This window comes from Cupressus sempervirens, chromosome 9, assembly GCF_028749045.1.
Source record: "Cupressus sempervirens isolate cs-2001-9-10 chromosome 9, ASM2874904v1, whole genome shotgun sequence".
NCBI classification, from domain to species: Eukaryota; Viridiplantae; Streptophyta; class Pinopsida; order Cupressales; family Cupressaceae; genus Cupressus; species Cupressus sempervirens.
This window is the reverse complement of record NC_143126.1, coordinates 74,649,819-74,671,184: the sequence shown is the minus strand read 5'-3', so window position 1 is coordinate 74,671,184 and position 21,366 is coordinate 74,649,819. Positions and strand designations below refer to the sequence as shown.

The window sequence follows — 21,366 nt, the reverse complement described above, 5'->3', positions numbered from 1 at the left end:
AACTCCTAATAATGCAAGTGGTATTTAGATATGATTAAAGTCTAGTCCTAATTTCATTCCCTTAAGACAAGTGCTCAAATTTCTCCCTCAAGGCACATGTCCTAATTAGTTGCATACAAGTTCCTAATTTTTATAATTAGTTACAAATCATAATTCAAATTTCACAAGTTAAATAAAAGAGTAAAAGTAATATATAATTAGTTACATGTCCTAATTTCATCACCTTAAGTTACAAGTCCTAATTTGATTTGCTTAAGACAAGTGTTCAAATCTCTTCCCCTTCAAAGGAACATGTCCTAATTAGTTGCATACAAGTTCGTACTTTTTATAATTGATTACAAATCACAATTTAAACTTCACAAGTTAAATGAAAGAGTAAAAGTAATAAATAATTAATTCAACTAAATTGAAAATTGAAAATGATCAAGTTCAACAAAATTTCAAATTGTTGAACCAAATTTAAGATTTCAAATAGTTTAACCAAATTTTAAAATGTTCAAGTTGTTCAAAATTACAAGTTGTTTCTATCTCATATCAAGTGGTTCATCTCATTTCTAGATAACATTTAATATTTTTCCATGATCATCAATATCAAGCCTCCACGTATGTATTCTAGGTCCTTTGACTAGATGAAGAGTTAGACCAGTGGTAATAACATGGTTACTATATTGATATACCTTATTGTTAGGTTGATAATCTATGAAATGAATCCCATTCTTAAGTACTCTATTTTTCTTCAAATATGTTCCCTATACAACAACAGAACCTGCATACATGTCAATCAAATAAGTCAATAAATTTCAATTTATAAAAATATAGATGTGCATACATGTACATGATTCAACTATATACTAACCTATGGGAAACATAATTCCATCACTTATTTTAGTCTTTGTTAGCTTTTCTCTTTGTATGGTGCAATATAATAAATACTAACTGACACCTTCTATGTTTTCAAATTCTTCCATGACTGCCTACACAACTATATGTATATAAATTCCATGTGTCATGTACATGAGTATATATATATAATAAATTAACAAAAATTATGAAATACATACCACCAACTCTGATCAATCCTGAAATATGGTCATAATCACCAGAAATCAATGGAATATCAACACAGTTTTTATCCTCGTATTGATAATATCTAGTGGTACCAAAGTCTATTCAACCACATATCCACATTCTTGATTAATGCAACCATCATAGTTTCCATCAATGCAATCAGGACAAAAACATGAGTATTCTTGTAAAATGACCACATTACTATCTATACTCATAACTGAATGCAAAGATCATTTCTTATCTACTCTCTTGCATGCATGCATTGATCTTCTATTGACACCTGAATGTAAGGTCCATACAAACATATAAAAATAGATTTTTTAACATGTGTGTACCATAATTTAGTTATCATATAACATGTTAAATAAAAAATTGATTCAACTATAACATTTAAATTAATTTATAATTGATACCTCTCAAAACACTCAGAATGGTATGACTCGATCTGCTTGTGATGATGTGTTATCTGTGTTTGTTGGCACCATAAAATGTGTTTTGCACCACTCAACCACATCATGAGCATTATTAATGTGATATCCTTTATTGTCTATTTTATGCTTTCTTAAAGCACATTTGATACGAGATCTTGCACCCTCATGCTCACCCTTTCCATGTCTGCTCTAAATGTGTTGTATATTAAGGTATCGATGATATCTACATAATGCATAAAATGGTCTAGCTGACTTAAATTATGTTGCACATCCATCTAACAATACAAAATGTTTCTCCATTTTTATGTCTTTGTTTTTCAAATAATCAAAAAATGTCTTAAAATAATGTTCCACAAAATGTTTCTCATGTTCTTTGTCATCACTAATGTAAAAGTGATACTCTTTTTTAATGACTTGTGCTTTCAATTTTTACTTTCCACACTATCCAAATTGATTTGTGCATGTTGATAAGACACTTTTAATAGTAACTTGCTATGTATAGTAGTATTCTACTTGAATTTGTTTTTGAGAACTGAAGGAGTAATTATCTACAAAGTCAACAACATAAAAAGTTATCTCGAGTGGGAAAGTTTCTCTTAATGTTTGAAACTATTTTACTTGCAACTTAGAAAAAGAAGGATGACTTATATATGGTTGAATAAATTTATGAAAATTTGACATAAATTCTCTAGCAAGTATGTCATCCTCTACAGATTCCAACCTTCTTTATTCTTTTCTAAATTTTGTTTCTAACTTTCTGTACTTATATCTCTTACATTTTACCATCCTCATCATATCAGTATCTTCATCTCTCAAAGAAAATTTGGTTAGGTTACCACATGTTTCACAAGTTCCTCTTATGCAATCTATTTCACCTATTGTAAAATCATTTGGTTTGTCACATAGGACTGATTTTTATGAATTGGATTGCTCCTTTATGAAAATAGCTTTGAGAACCACCACTTTCCTCTATCATCTTCTAAACTCTTCATAGTACAAAATAAATTCAATGTGATATTGATAACAACCTGTTTCAAAAGATTTATTTATCTTCACAAAATATGGTTTGAATCTTTCCAATTTTGTGTCAGGATTTAAATTACAAAATGAGAGATACAATTCATGTTGTATGACATCCAACCAATATTTTCCATGTTGAAGATACTCCTTAGGCCCAATCCTCTAGTTGTTGATATCTCTTCTATTTGGTGAAGGACAAGTATTATCAATCCAAAATTGAATGACTAAGCTCTTAACTATTTCCATAATCCTATCACATCAAGGAACTCTACACATTAGTGCCTAGTTTCCTTCTAATGTACTATCAAATTCTTTCTCCTTTTTAGATAATATAATATCGTCTTTTGACTATACCCAGTATGGGATGATAGTGAAGAGATATGTCTTTTTTTCCATAATTTCTTATTTAAAAAAGATATCAGTATAGCTCTTCATGTAATGTATTTATCTAAGGATAACTATCCACTGTATCAAGATTCTCAAATTGTGCAATTATTTCTTTAGACTTTTTATTAAATTTCCTCTTCATAGTATGTGTAGGTTGACTAGCATATTCTCTCAATTTTTCCACATACATTTCAATTAAATGATCTACTTTTGTATGATTAATTTTTTTCTTCAAACTTTGAGCTAGATTAAAATTCTAATTTGTTGTTTGATCTTGGGTTGCAAGAAAAAATAAAATAAAGACTTAAGATAAAAATTCCCTTTAGGGTACACATATGTGTATATACATAACAAATGAACTATTAAATACAATTTTATCTAACCTTTAGATGGCCCTTTGATATCCATTGCTTCATCTTCAATTTCCTCCTATCCAACATATTCATCATCTACTATTACATGTGCATTATATAACAAATAAAATCAAGCAAGTTTGTAAGGGGATTTGTCTCTAAAATTAAAAATCAAAGATATAACATTTTCCTCTAGATAGGTAGAAGTCTAGAGAGAGATTGTACTTGGAAGAGATGTGTGCATAGATACATGTTTGAACTTGGGATGAACCTTCTCCAACCTCAGTAGGTTGTCCTATTTCACTACATCCTAAATAAATTCACAACTTAAAGCACCATAATTAAAATGTACCCTAATTCTAAATATTCATAATCTAAAAACCATAATGTAATAAATCTTAATTCTAAATATTCATAATTTAAAAACCATAATGTAATAATCCCCGATCCTAAATATTCATAATTTAATAAAACCTAATCCTAAATATTCATAATTCAATAAACCCTTAATATTAATTTAATAGTAACCCTAAGTTTATAGTTACCATATTCCTAATTGGATAGACCCTAATTGTAACTATATACTTACAAAAAGTCCACATTATGATTGCATGCTATATGAACTAAATATGCATTGGAAAAATATTGCACATGTACATACCTTGCTTGCTATAGTATCCTACTAAATTTTTTTGACAATTTTTATCTTCTTGTCTGTCAGTTCTTCTTTGTGAATATTTACTTGCTCTTTTACCTTTATTACCCATTTCACAATTTTTTTTCCAAAATTTGAAAATAGACAATCTCTCCCAATTGAAGTGCGAATTATCTGATTGAATTTGAATGCTACAATATATATATATATATATATATATATATATAATTTTACTTTAAAAAAAGACCCCTAAAGCTTGACTTTAATTTTGATCAAAACTACGTACTGTACTTCCAATCAAAAGTAAGGCTGACCCATTTAACCGCATGGGTTAGCCTTCTTAGTTTTGATAGAAATTAGGCACTTTTGTTTCTATTGAAACTAGGTAATTATAAGTTTTTCCCTAGTGTAAGAAGATTTACTGTATTTTCATCACTTCTAGGCTCAATTACCAAGTTCAGGTGGAGCATTGAAGTTGGATCATTTTGCATGATAGAAGTACTTTGAATAATATTTCTAATGACTATGCATTTGCTGCATTTTAAATTTTTTATTTATACCTTTTTACACATGAATTGAATAGAGGTTTGTTACAAAAAAATAAACCTATATATTGGACGCTCATGGAAAAATAGTAACTAATTGTGTTTTTTTTGAAAAATAACTACAGTCTCCGTATTTGAGTCCTCTTTCAATCAGAAAAAGAAAATTTGAAATCGAATAAATATATAATAAGTTACATGTGTCAAAAGCCATGTATGTCAAAATTCACATTAGGTGAACTTTAAACTCTAATAAAATATGTGATACTATGGATAAAGACATGAGGTCACTTCCATGGTTTTGGTATGGATATTAACAAACTAAAATCAAAAGAATCACATTGATGTCTATTGTGGAAAATAATTATGTGTAAAAAAAAACATTTTTTTTAAAATTAGGGCTTTGATAACATACCAATTTTTGTGGGAGAAAAAATAATTCAATAAAATCAATTCAAAAAAAAAAATTGGATTCTAGGTAGAAAATTCTAAAAGACTCGAATTTACTTCATCTTCAAATTCCTAACCACTAAATGGTAATTTGCATCTAAAAGTGAAATTTTTCTTGAAAATTTATAGTTAAGTGTCAGTTTAAGAAAAAGTGTGTAACTCACTATTGTGGGTTCACATTTGACAATAAACTACTTCATGATTGACAATGCACACAAACTTGAAAACTAACTAAAACTTATGGACACCTAACTCAAATACATCTACAATAAGAAGTTGATTCAAAATAAAACTTTCTCAATCACACCTAAACTAAACTTGTATTTCTTGCAACTCAACAAGGTTTGCCACATGTGCAACAATTGTTATTGACTACTATTAGAATATTAACTCCAACACCCCACTTAATGTGACAACTAAGGAAACATTATGTAGATATTATACTTTGAAATATGTCATAGAGTAAGACTTTCTCATAGTTATGTAGCTATCATCCAACTTCAAAACACCATTGGACACACCATCTCCACATGAAATTACCCATACACCTCATAAAGTTACAATGCTAATCTTCCAAACTTTTAGACCTCCCTAAACTATTGGACACATCATCTCCATGTGGAATGCCTCGTAACCCTCAAAAGGTATAACTTCTCCAATCATACAACACCTCAAACTATTAAAGCATCCATCTAGACTCTTCTACATATTTTCCTATTTTTCAAAGCATTCATCTATTCAAAATCAAACAAATTCTTTAATGAAAACATAATCATCTAGTGGTTCTTCTCCTAATCTCATCTTCTTAACAACTTCTTTGCTAATAGACATAACTTAACAGGAAGATAACTTTGATACCATAATGGAAAAATAGAACAACATATTTAGAAAAAAGAAAGAAGGAACTTCCACCTTAATTTTATTGAATAATAGATGCAAATTTATATGATAGCTTGATACAAAAACATTCCTAAATGAATGGTAATTAGATTGAATACAAACTACTTCATGATTGACAACACAAGAAAACTTGACAACTAACTAAAAATTATGGACAACTAGCACAAACACATCTACAATAATAACTTGATTCAAACTAAAACTCTTTGACTCACACCTAAAATAAACTTGTGTTGCTAGCAACTCAACAAGGTTTGCCACATGTACAATAATTATTATTGACTATTGTTGGAACATTAACCCCAACATAAGCTTTTCTTGTAGAGGATTCCATTGTCTATGAGTGAAAATAGTAGAAAACATTTCTCATAGAGAACAAAGGGAAGAAAATCCAATCACGAACAAAACACGCTAGTCTTGAGGATCCATCCTTCAGTAGTCCTATAAAAAATCCAGCACCTACAATACTAGATATTCACCATTTCCTCTCATATAGGTACTTGTTGAAATAGGACTCTATCCTTTCCACTTTAGGGTAGAATCCCCCCTTGCGCTCAATTCAGAGGTTCATAAGGACCCATATCTGTTGAAGGCTGAACTAGCATCTAAGCACACAACGAGGATGGCGTGTATCTAAAATATCCTAGCTTCTCCCCATTCTTCCATGTTTATAGATTTGATAGCTTGTTTTAAGCATCTGTTGAGATGGATAGCATTCATGTAGGAACATCTTGGGTTGCCTTGTTATCCTATTCATTTTGTTCACTTAGCAATTCCTTCATGTGCCTAGCAGTCCTTCATGTGCCTAGCAGTTTCTTAATGTGCCTACCAGTCCTTCATGTGCCTAGCAGTTCCTTCATGTGCCTAGCAGTCTTTCATGTGCCTACCAATTCCTTCATGTGCCTAGTAGTTCTTCATGTGCCTAGCAATTCCTTCATGTGCCTAGCAATCCTATTTTCTTCATGTGCCTAGTAACCCTATTTTCTTCATGTGCCTAGTAACCCTTTTTTTTGATGTGCTTAGTAACCCTATTTTCCTTCATGTGTCGAGTTACTGTAGAATTCCTTCATGTGTTGAGTTACCCAATGTATGCCAAGTGATTCTTCATGTGCCAAGTTACTTAGAGTATGTCAAGTGATTCTTCATGTGTCGATTTACTTAGTGTATGTCGAGTGTTTCTTCATGGGTTGAGTTACTCAGTGTATGCCGAGTGTTCCTTCATGTGCCAAGTTACTTAGTCTATGTTGAGTGTTTCTTCATGTGCTAAGTTAGCCGATGTATGTCGAGTGTTAGTATTTGGACATGATTTTGTGAGCTGACTTGCAAGATTTATTTCATTCGTGACATTTATGTTAAGATCTTTTCTTGAGATGAGTCCAAACCCTTTTTGGGTCAACCTTCGTCTTATGTAATGATTTGTAAGCCATTTTGGCAAGTATAAATAGAATGTTCAAGCTTAGAATTAGGAAAGTTTCAGAGAGAGAAGATGAGGGAGAAAAAATGAAAGTGAAAATTTGCTATTGGATCTTTGTAACTGAATGTATTGTAATTGGCCGCAACCCAGAAGGTCTCATAGCTAGGCATGTATGAAGATATTTTGATGAATCAATAGAATTATTTTCTCTTCTCTCTCCTTTGGTTGTTGTTCTTTGTGTTCATTTCCATTGTGCTAACTCTTGTAGGGTGATTTGGATAGCTGGGTGAGCCTTTGGCCCTAGTTATTCATCCTCTTGCCTACGTCAATTGGTATCAAAGCTTGAGGTTCATCCTTGTGGAGATTGGATCATGTAGAAAACTAATTTTGATTTGGTTGTAGGGTGGCATATTTGCATATTTGATCTATAACTTGCAGAGGGTTATGATCTTATAGGAACCTAATTTGTAAAGATGGTTTGTGGTAGAGGAAATAATGTTGATAATGCTATATTGGATTAGTTGAGACAAATTATGGCCAAATTAGATGTTGTGGAGATAGCCAACAGGAGAGGAGCACATCTTGATGATGTAAGTGATGATGAAGCAATAGCACCAAACCATAATCCAGAACCTAAAGAAGATCAAGATGAGGAAAGATTCTTGAGAGTATTGTCTAGAGCGAATTCAAAGCCTATTGTAGAAGTTGTTCCTTATGATGTAAAATTGGACATTGATCCTTTGTTGGATTAGATCTCTGATATGGAGAAGTTCTTTGAGTATGAAAACACTCCTGATAATAGAAAGGTGAAGATTGCAATCACTAGGCTAAAAGGTCATGTATCTATATGGTGGGAGCACTTGAAAACTGATAGACAAAGAAGAGGAAATGAGAAGATCAAAACTTGGCCAAAGATGGTGAACAAGGTAAAGAACAAATTCCTTCTTGGTGATTACCAAGTTAGCTTGTTGAGAAAGATGCAAAATTTGAAGCAAAAGGACATGACTATGAAAGACTATATTGAGGAATTCTATAGACTAGACATCAGATCTGGACATGTGGATGATGATCTTGAGAAAATTGAAAAGTACATTAATGGATTGAGATCTGGAATACAAGATGAGATAAGTTTTGTGAAGTTGGAAAGTGTGGAAGAAGCATACCAATATGCCTTGAAGGCTGAGGAGATCTTGACAAAGAAGCATGAAAAAAGACAAAGAGGTAAAGGTGGCAGATTCCAAAGAGGTAGAGGTAGAGCTTATGGTGAAGGTAGCTGATCTAAAAGTTCTATGCAGGATAAAGGAAAATCTGAATCGAAGAATGATAAAAAAGGAAAGACCTAATGGAAAAGTGGTAATTCTTACCAAGGAGACACCGGTTCTTATTGAGGAAGAGGTAATTCCTAATCTAGAGGTGGATTTTATGGTAATTGTTTTAGATGTGGTAAAGAGGGACATAGATCTTTTGAATGTAGATCCTCTAAAAGTAGACAAGGTAAAAAAAATGCTATGATTCAAGAAGATGATGAGGGTTCACCAAGTGGACCTAAGGTTGGAGAAAATTTGATGGTGAGAAGAACCTTATGTAATAAGGGAGGTGATGAGGAACCTATTTTAAGGAGAAGTCTTTTCAAGACAAGATGTAAGATGACCAGAAAATGCTATAAAGTGATCATTGATAGAGGAAGTCCTACAAATCTGGCACCAGAAGAGTTGGTTACAAAGTTATAGTTATAGAGGCTGAAACATCCCAAACCTTATCATGTTTTATGGATCAAAGATGAGCATAAGATATTGGTAAGTGAGTAGTGCCTTGTGAAGTTCAAATTTGGACATTACTTTGATGAAGTTTTGTGTGATATTATGCCCATGGATTGTTGTCATATTTTGTTGGGTAGACCTTAGCAATATGATAGATATGTTGTAAATGAGGGAAGATTGAATCAATATACTCTTTGGGTAAATGGGAAGAAACAAACATTGTTACCTTTGTTCGAAAGTTCAGATGAGGTTAATTGTACTACTATAAAAATTTGCATGGTTAATGGGAAAAAATTTGAAAACAAAATGAAAAAGAATCAAATCTATTTTGCTATAATTTCAAGAAAGTCAAGTTTTGTCAGTGGTGACTGAATGATAGATGCTAGTATTGACTGAGTGCCAGAAGAAATTGTAGAGTTGTTGAATGAGTATAAAGAAATTATTGCTAATGATATTCCTGATGGTTTACCTACAGTAAGAAGTATAAGTCATTGCATTGATCTGATCCCTAGAGCTAGTTTTACAAACAAAGCACCATATAGATTGACACTTGTAGAGAATAAAGAACTTAACATACAAGTGCATGAGTTGTTCCAGAAAGGTTTGCTCAGAGAAAGCTTGAGTCCATGTGTTGTACCTACTATATTAGCACCTAAAAAGAATGGAGAATGGAGTTGTGTATTGATTCCAGAGCCATTAATAAGATAATAGTGAAATATAGGTTTCCTATGCTGAGGATGGATGAAAAAACAAATTTTTTGAGTGGAGCATAGTATTTTACCAAGATTGATTTGAAGAGTGGCTATCATCAGATTAAAATTGGAGAAGGTGATGAATGGAAGACTGCTTTCAAGACAAAAGATGGTTTGTATGAATGGTTGGTTATGCCTTTTGGTTCGACTAATGCATCTACTATTTTCATGAGGTTGATGAATGAAGTTTTGAAAAGATTCTTAGGTAAATTTGTGATTGTTTATTTGGATGATATTTTGATATTCAGCAAGACTAAGGAATAACATCTTGAGCATATTAGACAAGTATTGCAAAGGTTAAAAAAGGAAAAGTTTCTAATTAATCTGAATAAGTGTTCTTTTATGTAAGAGGAGATTGTGTATTTGGGATTTTTGATTTCAGCTGATGGTTTGAAGATGGATCATGAGAAGCTTAAAGCAATTTTGGAATGGCCTACACCTGAGAATGTGAGTGAGGTAAGATCAGTTCATGGTTTGGCTAATTTTTACAGAAAGTTTATAAAGATTTTCAGTGCTGTTTGTAATGCTATGACTGAAACAATGAGGAGAGATAAAAAGGAATTCAAGTGGACACATGGAGCTGATAAGAGTTTTGAGACTTTGAATCAAAAGGTTGTTGAATTACTTGTATTGGCTTTACCTAATTTCAACAAATTATTTCAAGTTGAATGTGATGCAAGTGGTAATGCAATAGGAGCTGTATTAAGTCAAGAAGGTAAACCTGTTGCTTTCTTTAGTGAAAAGTTGAATGATGCTAAGAGAAAATATTATATGTATGATCAAGAATTGTATGTCATTGTTCAAGCATTGAAGAAATGGAGACATTATTTGATGCCTAAGGAGTTTGTGTTGTACATGAATCATAAAGCTTTACAATTCTTGGGAAGTCAACATACATTAAATCAAAGACATATGAAGTGGGTTGAGTATATGCAGAGTTTTACATTTGTGATCAAGTACAAGAATGGAGTTACTAACAAAGTTGCTGATGCATTGAGTAGAAGACGTTCTTTGTTGACTGAAATGAAGGTTGAAGTTCTTGTTTTTGATGAAACAAAAGAATTGTATGATGTTGATCCTAATTTTTTTGAGGCATGGAGAGAGTGCAAAGCACCAAATCTGACAAATCACATAAGTATGATGAGTATTTCATTCAAAAAGGTATGTTGTTCAAAGGCATCCAGTTGTGTATTCCTAGAAGTCCTATGAGGTTGAATTTTATTAAGAAAAAGCATAGTGGTGGATTAGTTGGACATTTTGGAATTGATAAGACATTGAGTTTGCTAAAAGAGAAGTATTATTGGCCACAAATGTATAAGGATGTTCGGAAATTTGTAAAGAGTTGTGGAGTTTGTGAAGTTGCAAAGGGAGTGAGTCAAAATACTAGTTTGTATACACCTATTACTATTCCTAAGAAACCTTGGATTGACATTAGTATGGATTTTGTTCTTGGATTTCCTAAAATAGTGAAAGGGTATGATTCCATATTTGTTGTAGTGGACAGATTTTCTAAAGTGGCTCATTTTATACTGTGTAAAAAGACATCAGATGCTAAGCATGTTGCTAAACTTTTTTTTAAAGAGATTGTGAGATTGCATGGATTACCAAGAAGCATTATTTCAGACAAAGATAGTAAATTTGTTGGTTATTTTTGGAAGACTTTGTAGAAAAAGATGGGTACTGAGTTGAAGTTTAGTTCTACATTCCATCCACAAAGAGATGGGTAGACAGAGGTTGTGAATAGAAGTTTGGCAAATTTGTTGAGATGTTTAGGTGGGAATAAGCCAAGTAATTGAGAGATGGTATTGGCAGAAGCTGAATTTGCATATAACAATTCTGTGAATAGGAGTACAAGGAAGACACCTTTTGAGATTGTTACCAAAATGCATCCTAGAGGTATATTAGATTTGAGAGATGTTGCTGGTGAAGAAAAAAAAAGCATTGCAGGAGAAAAATTTGTTGATTTTATGGAGTCCTTGCATAAGAAAGTGAAGTTGAGGTTGGAACAAAGCAATCAAAAGTATAAGGAGAATGTTGATAAGTCTAGAAGACACCATGATTTTCAAGTTGGTGATGAGGTGATGGTTCATCTAAAGAAAGGAAAATTCTCAATTGGAACATATAGCAAGCTGAAGATGAAGAAATTTGGACCTTGTAAGATCTTCAAGAAGTTTGAAAGTGGTAATGCTTATGAAGTTGAGTTACTTGATGACATGGATATATATCCTATATTTAATATTGCTGATTTGTATAAGTATTAAGAGTCAGAGGATGAAGTTTTTATACCAGATAATTATCCTAAGAAATGTTCCTAGCAATCCTATTTTCTTCATGTGCCTAGTAACCCTATTTTCTTCATGTGCCTAGTAACCCTGTTTTCTTTATGTGCCTAATAATCCTATTTTTCTTCATGTGTTGAGTTACTGTAGCATTCCTTCATGTGCTGAGTTACCCAGTGTATGCTGAGTGATTCTTCATGTGCCAAGTTACTCAGTGTATGCCGAGTGTTTCTTCATGTGTCGAGTTACTTAGTGCATGTTGAGTGTTTCTTCATGGTCCAAGTTATTCAATGTATGCCAAGTGTTTCTTCATGCACCAAGTTACTCACTATATGTCGAGTGTTTCTTCATGTGCTGAGTTACTCAGTGTATGTTGAGTTTTTCTTCATGTGCCGAGTTACCCAGTGTATGTCGAGTGTCAGTATTTGGACATGATTTTGTGAGCTGACTTGTGGGATTTATTTCATTTGTGACATTTATGTTAAGATATTTTCTTGGGATGAGTCCAGACCCTTGTTGGGTCAGCCCTCCTCTTATGTAATAAGTCACAAAGTGAGTCCTTGCATAAGAAAGTGAAGTTGAGGTTGGAACAAAGCAATCAGAAGTATAAGGAGAATGTTGATAAGTCTAGAAGACACCATGATTTTCAAGTTGGTGATGAGGTGATGGTTCATCTAAAGAAAGGAAAATTCTCAATTGGAACATATAGCAAGCTGAAGATGAAGAAATTTGGACCTTGTAAGATCTTGAAGAAGTTTGAAAGTGGTAATGCTTATGAAGTTGAGTTACCTGATGACATGGATATATATCCTATATTTAATATTGCTGATTTGTATAAGTATTAAGAGTCAGAGGATGAAGTTGTTATACCAGATAATTATCCTAAGAAATGTTCCTAGCAATCCTATTTTCTTCATGTGCCTAGTAACCCTATTTACTTCATGTGCCTAGTAACCCTGTTTTCTTTATGTGCCTAGTAACCCTATTTTCCTTCATGTGTTGAGTTACTGTAGCATTCCTTCATGTACTGAGTTACCCAGTGTATGCTGAGTGATTCTTCATGTGCCAATTTACTCAGTGTATGCCGAGTGTTTCTTCATGTGTCGAGTTACTCAGTGCATGTTGAGTGTTTCTTCATGGGCCGAGTTATTCAATGTATGCCAAGTGTTTCTTCATGCACCAAGTTACTCACTATATGTCGAGTGTTTTTTCATGTGCTGAGTTACTCAGTGTATGTTGAGTTTTTCTTCATGTGCCGAGTTACCCAGTGTATGTCGAGTGTCAGTATTTGGACATGATTTTGTGAGCTGACTTGTGGGATTTATTTCATTTGTGACATTTATGTTAAGATCTTTTCTTGGGATGAGTCCAAACCCTTGTTGGGTCGGCCCTCCTCTTATGTAATGATTATAGAATGATCTGTAAGCTATTTTGGCAAGTATAAATAGAATGTTTAGGCTTAGAATTAAGCAAGTTTCAGAGAGAGCAGATGAGGCAACAGAACTAAAAGTGCAAATTTTTTGTTGGATCTTTGTAACTAAATGTATTGTAATTGGTTGTAACCCAAAAGGCCTCACAACTAGGCATGTATGAAGATATTTTGATGAATCAATAGAAGTATTTGATCTTCTCTCTCCTTTGTTTGTTGTTCTTTATGTTCGTTTCCATTGTGTTAACTCTTGCAGGGTGGTTTGGATAGTTGGGTGAGCCTTTGGCCCTAATTATTTGTCCTCTTGCCTGTGTCAAGCATCCTCTAGAGCCATACATGCTCCTTCGCCAAGATCAAGTTTCATTGGGTGCAATGCATCTCCAACAAGGGCTATGTTTCCTCTCCCCTTTTCCATTCCCTTTCCCCACTCCCATGGCCACACCCACCTCAACTTTAGATTTGCTAAACTAATGGTCTATGCTAGGATCATCTTTATGGCCCAACTTTATTAGCTCTGCTATGGGCTAAGAGAAATCCTTAACCATCTCCAGAGTTGAATTCTAAACCCTCTTAGCATCCCCGCATATCTCTTCATCTAAAAGATCAAATTAAAGGTCATATTGCAAGCTTTTCATGATTAATGGGAACAAAGAGTGAAAATAGTTTCTGACTGAAGTATTTAAACATGTTATTGGTATAGATTCAATTTAATGTTCATCTTTCAAAGCATGCTAGAAATTAAACTTTGCCAATAAAATTCAAACCTTAACAAAACCCAACAGTACCTTGTGGATGAAATCTCTTGGTTACAAACCAATAATTTTTTTTGTCGTCACAAGGAAGAAACCCTGTCCTACCTCCATCACCCCAATGTTGTACCATGAGCTTCTCAAAATGGTGGCTTTCTGTAGATATGAACATGCCCCTAATGGAAACAAAACCGGATGATTTGGTCAGTTGGAAGCCCATATATCTTGAGACCACTGAGTAAACTCCATTGCATCATATCACAATCTGTAACCCATACTTCGATATAACTGTTGCCCTACTTTTCATCATATACAAATTTTGCAAAATGGAAAATAACTTGCATTGTTTTTAATTTGGTCGAATTAGTTGGTCCTTTCTTCCTCAAGTGATAAGTATCTCCATTGAGTTTTCATCTTTTCCCTTCTCTCACATTGTATGGTCAGGTGGGTTTTATTTATCATCATGAGTCTTTGGGGTAGTTTAGGACCTTGCTCGATGGAGATTCTTAAATTATGTTACTTTAGATGAACTTACTTGTAGCTCATTTTGTTCCAAACATATAGAAAGTTGAACTAGCGAAAAATCTAGTTTCATCTTCTCCTTGGTGGGTTTTCGCACCCCAAAGGTGAAACTTTGTCGAGATTCACAAATGCAATTTGCGAGCTTAAATGAAGAGAAGAAAATCATGTTATGGATAGATCATTCAAGTATTACCATGTTTTCACTATGGGAACCCTTGAAAACTCACTAAGATGATAAAAAAGGGCATCAGTAGAAAACTCAGAAACAACTTCTCCTTGGCAATTTTCAAACCAAGAAGTTAGTTTTCCAAAAGAGCATCTGTGAAAGAATAAAGTGAGTCAGTGGGTCCCATCTCTCACTTGCAAAGCTAGTTTTATATTTTTTGAAGGCTTAAAGTAAAGTGGTTAGGGAAAAAAAGGTAGAATGAGGGAAAAAGTGGAAAAGTGGAAATCATCTTCTCCTCTGCGGGGTTTCTACCCTTGAAGGCAATTTTTTGCATCGAATGGAAAATCACTCTTGCAAGCATGGTTATTTGAAAAATTGATTATAGGAGGCTAAAAAAGATAAGGGAAGCATGTTGATCACATTGAGGAAGGTATTCTATTCAAAATCTGGCTAAGTGGATTTTTACTAACAGAGTACTTCATTCTTAATTCTCTGCAGCTTGGTAAAAAATGGGAAAGTAATACTATAATAAAGGAAAGTAATCATTGGGCCAATGAAAATAGTGAAAAGACAAGAAAGAATTTGTTGTAATCTCCGCATTTACTAATCTAATAGATTTATCATTTAATTTTTTTTGTGTGGTGTAGATCTTAATGATTGATGGGTGGATTGGTGTTTCTATATAGAGATGAACATAACAGATTTTCAAACTACTGCTTACTTATTTGAACTGTTATGCTATTGAGTTGACTATTGATTCCAAAATTCCCACAGTTACAAAGTTCTACTCTCTATCCTATTTTGAATTTTAAGATTTTCAATTTATCTCTACCTCAGTTGAGATGGCAACAAGATTTGTTGTATTTGATGGATTGGATGGAATCAAGTCTACATGGTAGAATATCATAGACACTTCACTATGCTTCTTTGACATGCAAGATTTCCAAAGAAGGTTGAGGAAGGAACCAATCCATCCCATAATGGAGAAACTCTAAGGAAGTGGGCTGGTAGAAGTAGTAGGATTTCCTGTAGCAGTATAAGCCCCAAAGCTAATTATTGAATGTATCAATCACTATAACTTAGATATGAAGAATGTCTTACTATCTGATTAAATGGTGTTAATCTCAATTGATAGGCAAGTAGTAGTCAATTGTCTATGGATTCCAGAAAGAGAGGAGTTCTCTAAATTAACAATTGGAGGAGTTATGTCAGAATTCTCTCTAAAGAAGATGGTGTGGCGAAAAGAGATCATGAGTTCTTGGTTCTGAAAGCCAAGGCGAGCTAAAAGTAAAGTTCCTAAAACCCTTTTTGGCATTGATCTCAAGTGTAAGATTGTGGACATTCTAGTTCTTTTGCATCAATTGAAAGGTGAGGTCGAAGCCCTTAATTTTGTAGAAAAATATTTCTTTTTGGTACAAGTTATTTTGCTCAGATACACAATATGTTGACTGGGCATATGAGGTAAGTGAACATCTGTCTAGGGCTCTCAGTGTAGCTAAGTTCTAGAATTCATTTTATATGTCTTCTTTCTTGATATATATGTTGGCTTCCCTACAATTATGGTCAGGCCTTCCTAGAATAGAGAATTTTCTAGATTATGTAAAGAGTTATGAGTTTTACCCATTCTTGCAATTACACAATAGTTATGCATAGTATATTAGAGTTAATGATGCATTTACAATGAGGCTTTGTAGGGAACTCCAAGGGTGTCCAAAGAGGAGATTCAACCCAGAAGCAATGGTGGCCATCAATCAGTTTGGTAGTTATTTCATCCAATTCTCATCATTTTCATATTTACATCTTGCAATTTTTGATGGATTTCCCCTGAAGCTGCCTAGATATCTGAATGACATGATCATGCTCATTAAGATCATGAGACAAGCAATCTAGGTGAATGTGCTAAGCACTAGTTTGAGGAAAAAGGGATACAAATTTCCCATAAAAGTTGGGGCCTACAGTTGTGAGTCTCGATCAGATGCCAAAAACATGCTCAAGGCATTCAAGAACAAGTTCAAATTAGAAGAATATGAAGTGGTGAGGCCTATGTTTGACCCGAATGGGTATGCCAGAGATGTGCTTCAAATTGGAAGCGTGATCAAGCATGTTACTACTGTGGAAGATTATTGGGCAGATTGTAAAGATGAGTTGGAAAGCCAAGATCAAGCTTTTTCTAGATTGATAGTAGATCAAATAAAGACATATGGCATTAACTTAGATGTGGAAGGGCTAGAAGATGATGGGAAAAATATGTATAGTAATATATAATTGACCAAATTGAGAAATACTCCAATCATTGTTGAGCCATATGTTGATATGGAAGAAGACCTTGATGTTATGATGGGCTGAATTGTCAAAAGAACTGGAAAATGGGTTGAGTGGACAACAAAAAAGGGCCAGAGTAGGAGCAAGACTAATCAAGCTTCTCTAGTTGCTTCTACTCCCACTTCTTCTCAAAGTGCCACACCTAGTGTTACAACTACGGCTACTCAAGGACCTTCTTAATCTACAGGAGGAAGTGACCAACCCTTGAAAAAAAACATTTCAATAGCTCCAACTTGACAAGGCGGTCCTCTACCAGTTATTGGAGCCTAAGCTAGCACCAAAGAAAAGACGACTGAAGAGCCAAAATATGGTGTTACTACTCTAGTCTCACCTCCTCATGTTACTGATCTAGTCTCATCTCCTCACATTACTCCAACTCCATTTCCTCATCATAGCCCTGGTCCATCTGCAAGCACCCCCTTTTGAAGCCAACTAGTTCCCCCATTCAGATAGTAGAGATTGGGGATGAATAGAGTACTAGTAGTGAGCCCACTGAATCTAATGAAGCTACAAGGAAAACTCAAGAGGAAGACAAAGCCTTGAGTTCATCTAGGCTTCTATTTCAAGATCCTAAGAATCCTTTTTCTACAACTACAATGGCAGTGACTCCGATGAAGAAGAAAATGTTCAGTATAGAGTCACTTGAGGCTACTTCTAAAGTGATTAGTACAGAATCCTAGCTAAGAACACCTTAGAAAGGAAGAGAAAGAGGAAAGACGAGAGGATCCCTACAAAGGATACTGTTTCTCAAGCAGTTCACTCTGGGTCTACAATAGTGAAAGTTAAGAAGCAAAAGACTTTATCAATACTTGGGCAAGATCCAAAAATAGGACACTTAACAATGGAGGTAGCAAAGCCAAACAAAGCAGGGAGAATTGAGGACATGACACCCGATGATTTCACGCTACATTCAATTGATATTGCAAAGGCTAGACATGATACAAAGGTGGGCCTATGGAGATCGAGTAATGAGGTGATAGAAGAACAATTGGAGAGCCTCAAATTGTCAAAAATCAAGATGAAGGCCGAGCTTGAATAATTGAAAAGATTTATTAGGTAGTTAGTTGTTCCATTGGCAACCATTACTGGTGTGCCTACTACTGAGAACCCCACAGCAGAAGAAGTGCAAGCTTTCATCTCACGGCTTTAGAATGATAGGCATTTTGGTCAGATTGGAAGATAATGGATTGAGAAACTCAATGCAAATGGAATTGCTCTAATCAATCAAATTGGAAATTTTATCCTTCAATTGGAAACTGAGAAGGATAATATCATATCTAATCATAACACTTTGGCATCAGAGAAGGCAAGATGTGATGAATGTAGTTCTCTCCTGAAAATGATCATCCAAATGAAGGTAAAAGAGGTAGTTGAAGCAACTATTTTGAAGAAATGGACTAAGCCTCTATTTGAATGGCTTCAAAGTGTGCAATTTAAGCTGAAGATGATTCAAGAGGCTAAAGAGGGACTTAAAGAAACAAGAGAAAAAGTGAGGGAGACCCAATATAGAGCATTCAAAGTCATGCGAGGATTACACACTAATCCACAAACTAATGGGCAAGGGAAAGCTCTCACTGGGGTAGAAGTAATGAAAAAAAACTTCTCCATATACTTGAGTAATCTATTTGGAATGACTTCAAGTAATCAAAAAAGAGTGGTAGAGTTGCAAACGCTTGGTGGATACGTACATGTGGCTACTGAAGAACTAACAAATCAACTAAATGTAGTCAAGGAGCTGGCTCAAGAGCATTCAAAGTGGCTCTTAAGATTCACTAATGTACATGTGCCTAGTCATGAAAAAATGATTCCAATTATAGTTGTTGCTAAGGCATATAGAGTGAAAACAGAAAAGGGAAAGAAGTCCATGTGATTCAGTTGACACTCCCTTTTTGTTTTTTGATGTAAATTTTGTAATACGAAAAACTGGCATCTTGCCAATTTTCATCTTCAGAAGATTAACTAATTAAAATTCCTATTGTAATGATCATCTCTCAACTCTATATGTATGAAGTTGAATGATTAATAAAAGGTCAGAAAATTTTGGTGTAGGATACTTCATGTTGCAGAGTCAATTGAAGAGTATTTTATGTCAATTATTTCATGTTCTAGTAAGTTGATAGTTGTTAATTGTTAGGAATAAGGTGTCTCAACCTTGTATAATTCCTATTCTTATTATTTTTTTTGTAAAATGTATTTCTTGCAAATAATGTTGATGTGTCGACATCTTGAATTGTGTCTAAGGAGATCATGGCTAAAATGGTTATGATGGATTCCTATGACATGTAAGAGCTATGTTAGGAAGATTCAATGATAGGTGAAGACATATGGAAACTAAGATATTTGAGTACATGTGGCAACTAAGATATTTTCTCAGAGAATGGTAAAACCCTAATACGGTTTACCTTTGGGAGTAGCCCTAAAGTGAAGTGCATGTTATAAGTGTTTTTAGGGTTGTGAAGACAGATGATGTGAGAGAGTGTATTGTTGGTACTGTGAGTTGCTATTGGAGTCTTCTGTTGTCACTCTTGAGCTTGCACTACAAGTGTATTGTAACATTTTGTTGAAGATAATACATTGTGTAGGTTCGGAAGGGGTTGGGTTGTTTTACCGAAAGGTTTTTCCCCTCCGACAAATCTTTGTGTTATGTGTTTCTTTTTTTGTCTATTTTTGTATGCATGGTTGGCTGCAATATTGTTGTTTACATGATATTGAATCTGTAAGTGTAGAAAATTTTAATAGGATTTGCATCATACTTTCCTTATGAGATTAGTGTAGGAAGTTGTTTTCGCACCTGAGTTTCCATACAAGTGGTATCAGAGCTTGATCAACTTTTGATCCTAGTTGTTGGGTAGGGTTTTTTGAGCTAATCTCAAGTCAAGTGGGAGTCTTGTGCAGAGTATCCTGAATCTTATTTGCAGATTGAGATGGCGAGTTCATCATAAGTAAGAATGGAGGTGGAAAAATTTAATGGCACTAATTTTGAGTTGTGGAAACTCAAGATGGAAGACATGTTGGAAAATCATGACCTATGGGAAGTGACTACAAGTGCTACAAGACCAGTAGCTGTAGCTCAAGAAGATTGGGATATCAAGACCATAAAGCTAAGGGTCTCATAAGACTTCATTTAATTGATGCAATCCTTCTGAATGTTCTAGATGAGAAAACTGTATATAGTTTGTGGGAGAGACTTGGGGCCGTGTATCAGGCCAAATCTTTGGTGAACAAGTTGTTCCTGAGGAAGAAGTTGTATTCTCTATGAATGGAGGAAGGTGGATCCTTAACAGATCATTTAAATGCATTTAATCTGCTGGCTACACAGTTGACATCAGCTAGTGTCAAGTTAGAGGAGGAGGATCGTTGCTACACACTTTTGTGTTCTTTACCGGATTCATGAGACCATCTTGTGATGGCTCTCAGAAGCACATTAGTCACCTTCAAAATGGATGATGTGGTGTCTTCGCTGCTATCAAAGGAGATGCAGAGAAAGGCTTCTGTTTCAGAAAAAGAAACCCTTGTTGTTCGTGGGAGATCCATGGAAAGAGGGAAGAAAAATGACAATAAGTCTGACAATAAGGGTAGATCCAAATCTTGTGGGAAGTCAAAGACTTCCAATAAGTCCAGGGAAAAATGTTGGAACTGTAATAAGACTGGGCACTTCCATAAAGACTGTAAAAAGCCTAAGAAGAAGAAGAAAGCCTTCGATTCTAGTTCTGAAAAATCTCAAGAAGATGGTGATGCATTCATCATAGCTTTAGCAGCCCATGCCTCTGATGATGTGTATTTGGTTGACTCGGGTGCATCTTTTCACATGATCTCTCATCAAAACTGGTTCTCAAGATATGAAGAGTTTGATGGTGGAAAGGTGTACTTGGGTGATGATTCTCACCTAAAGATAGTTGGACGCGGAAGGGTCACTATCGAATTTCCTGATGGACGAGTAAAGTGAATCAATGGAGTAATGCACATTCCAAGTTTGGCACGAAACCTATTATCTGCAAGTATGCTAAATGATGTAGGTGTGCAAGTTCTTTTTTTGAAAGAAGGATGCAAGATGATGAGAGGATCGATAGTGCTTGCAAGGGGTACTAGGAGAGGTACCTTATTTCAGTTAGATGCATGTATTCCTCTATGTAATAGTTCTTCATCCTCACCATTTGAACGAGCAGT

At 34.3% G+C, this 21,366-nt stretch overlaps 1 pseudogene; it reads right to left on the bottom strand.

Moving 5' to 3' along the window:
• Window positions 1-6,143: 6,143 nt before the first annotated feature.
• LOC149537680 (monooxygenase 2-like) overlaps window positions 6,144-21,366 on the bottom strand; it is a 32,533-nt pseudogene continuing 17,310 nt past the window's right edge.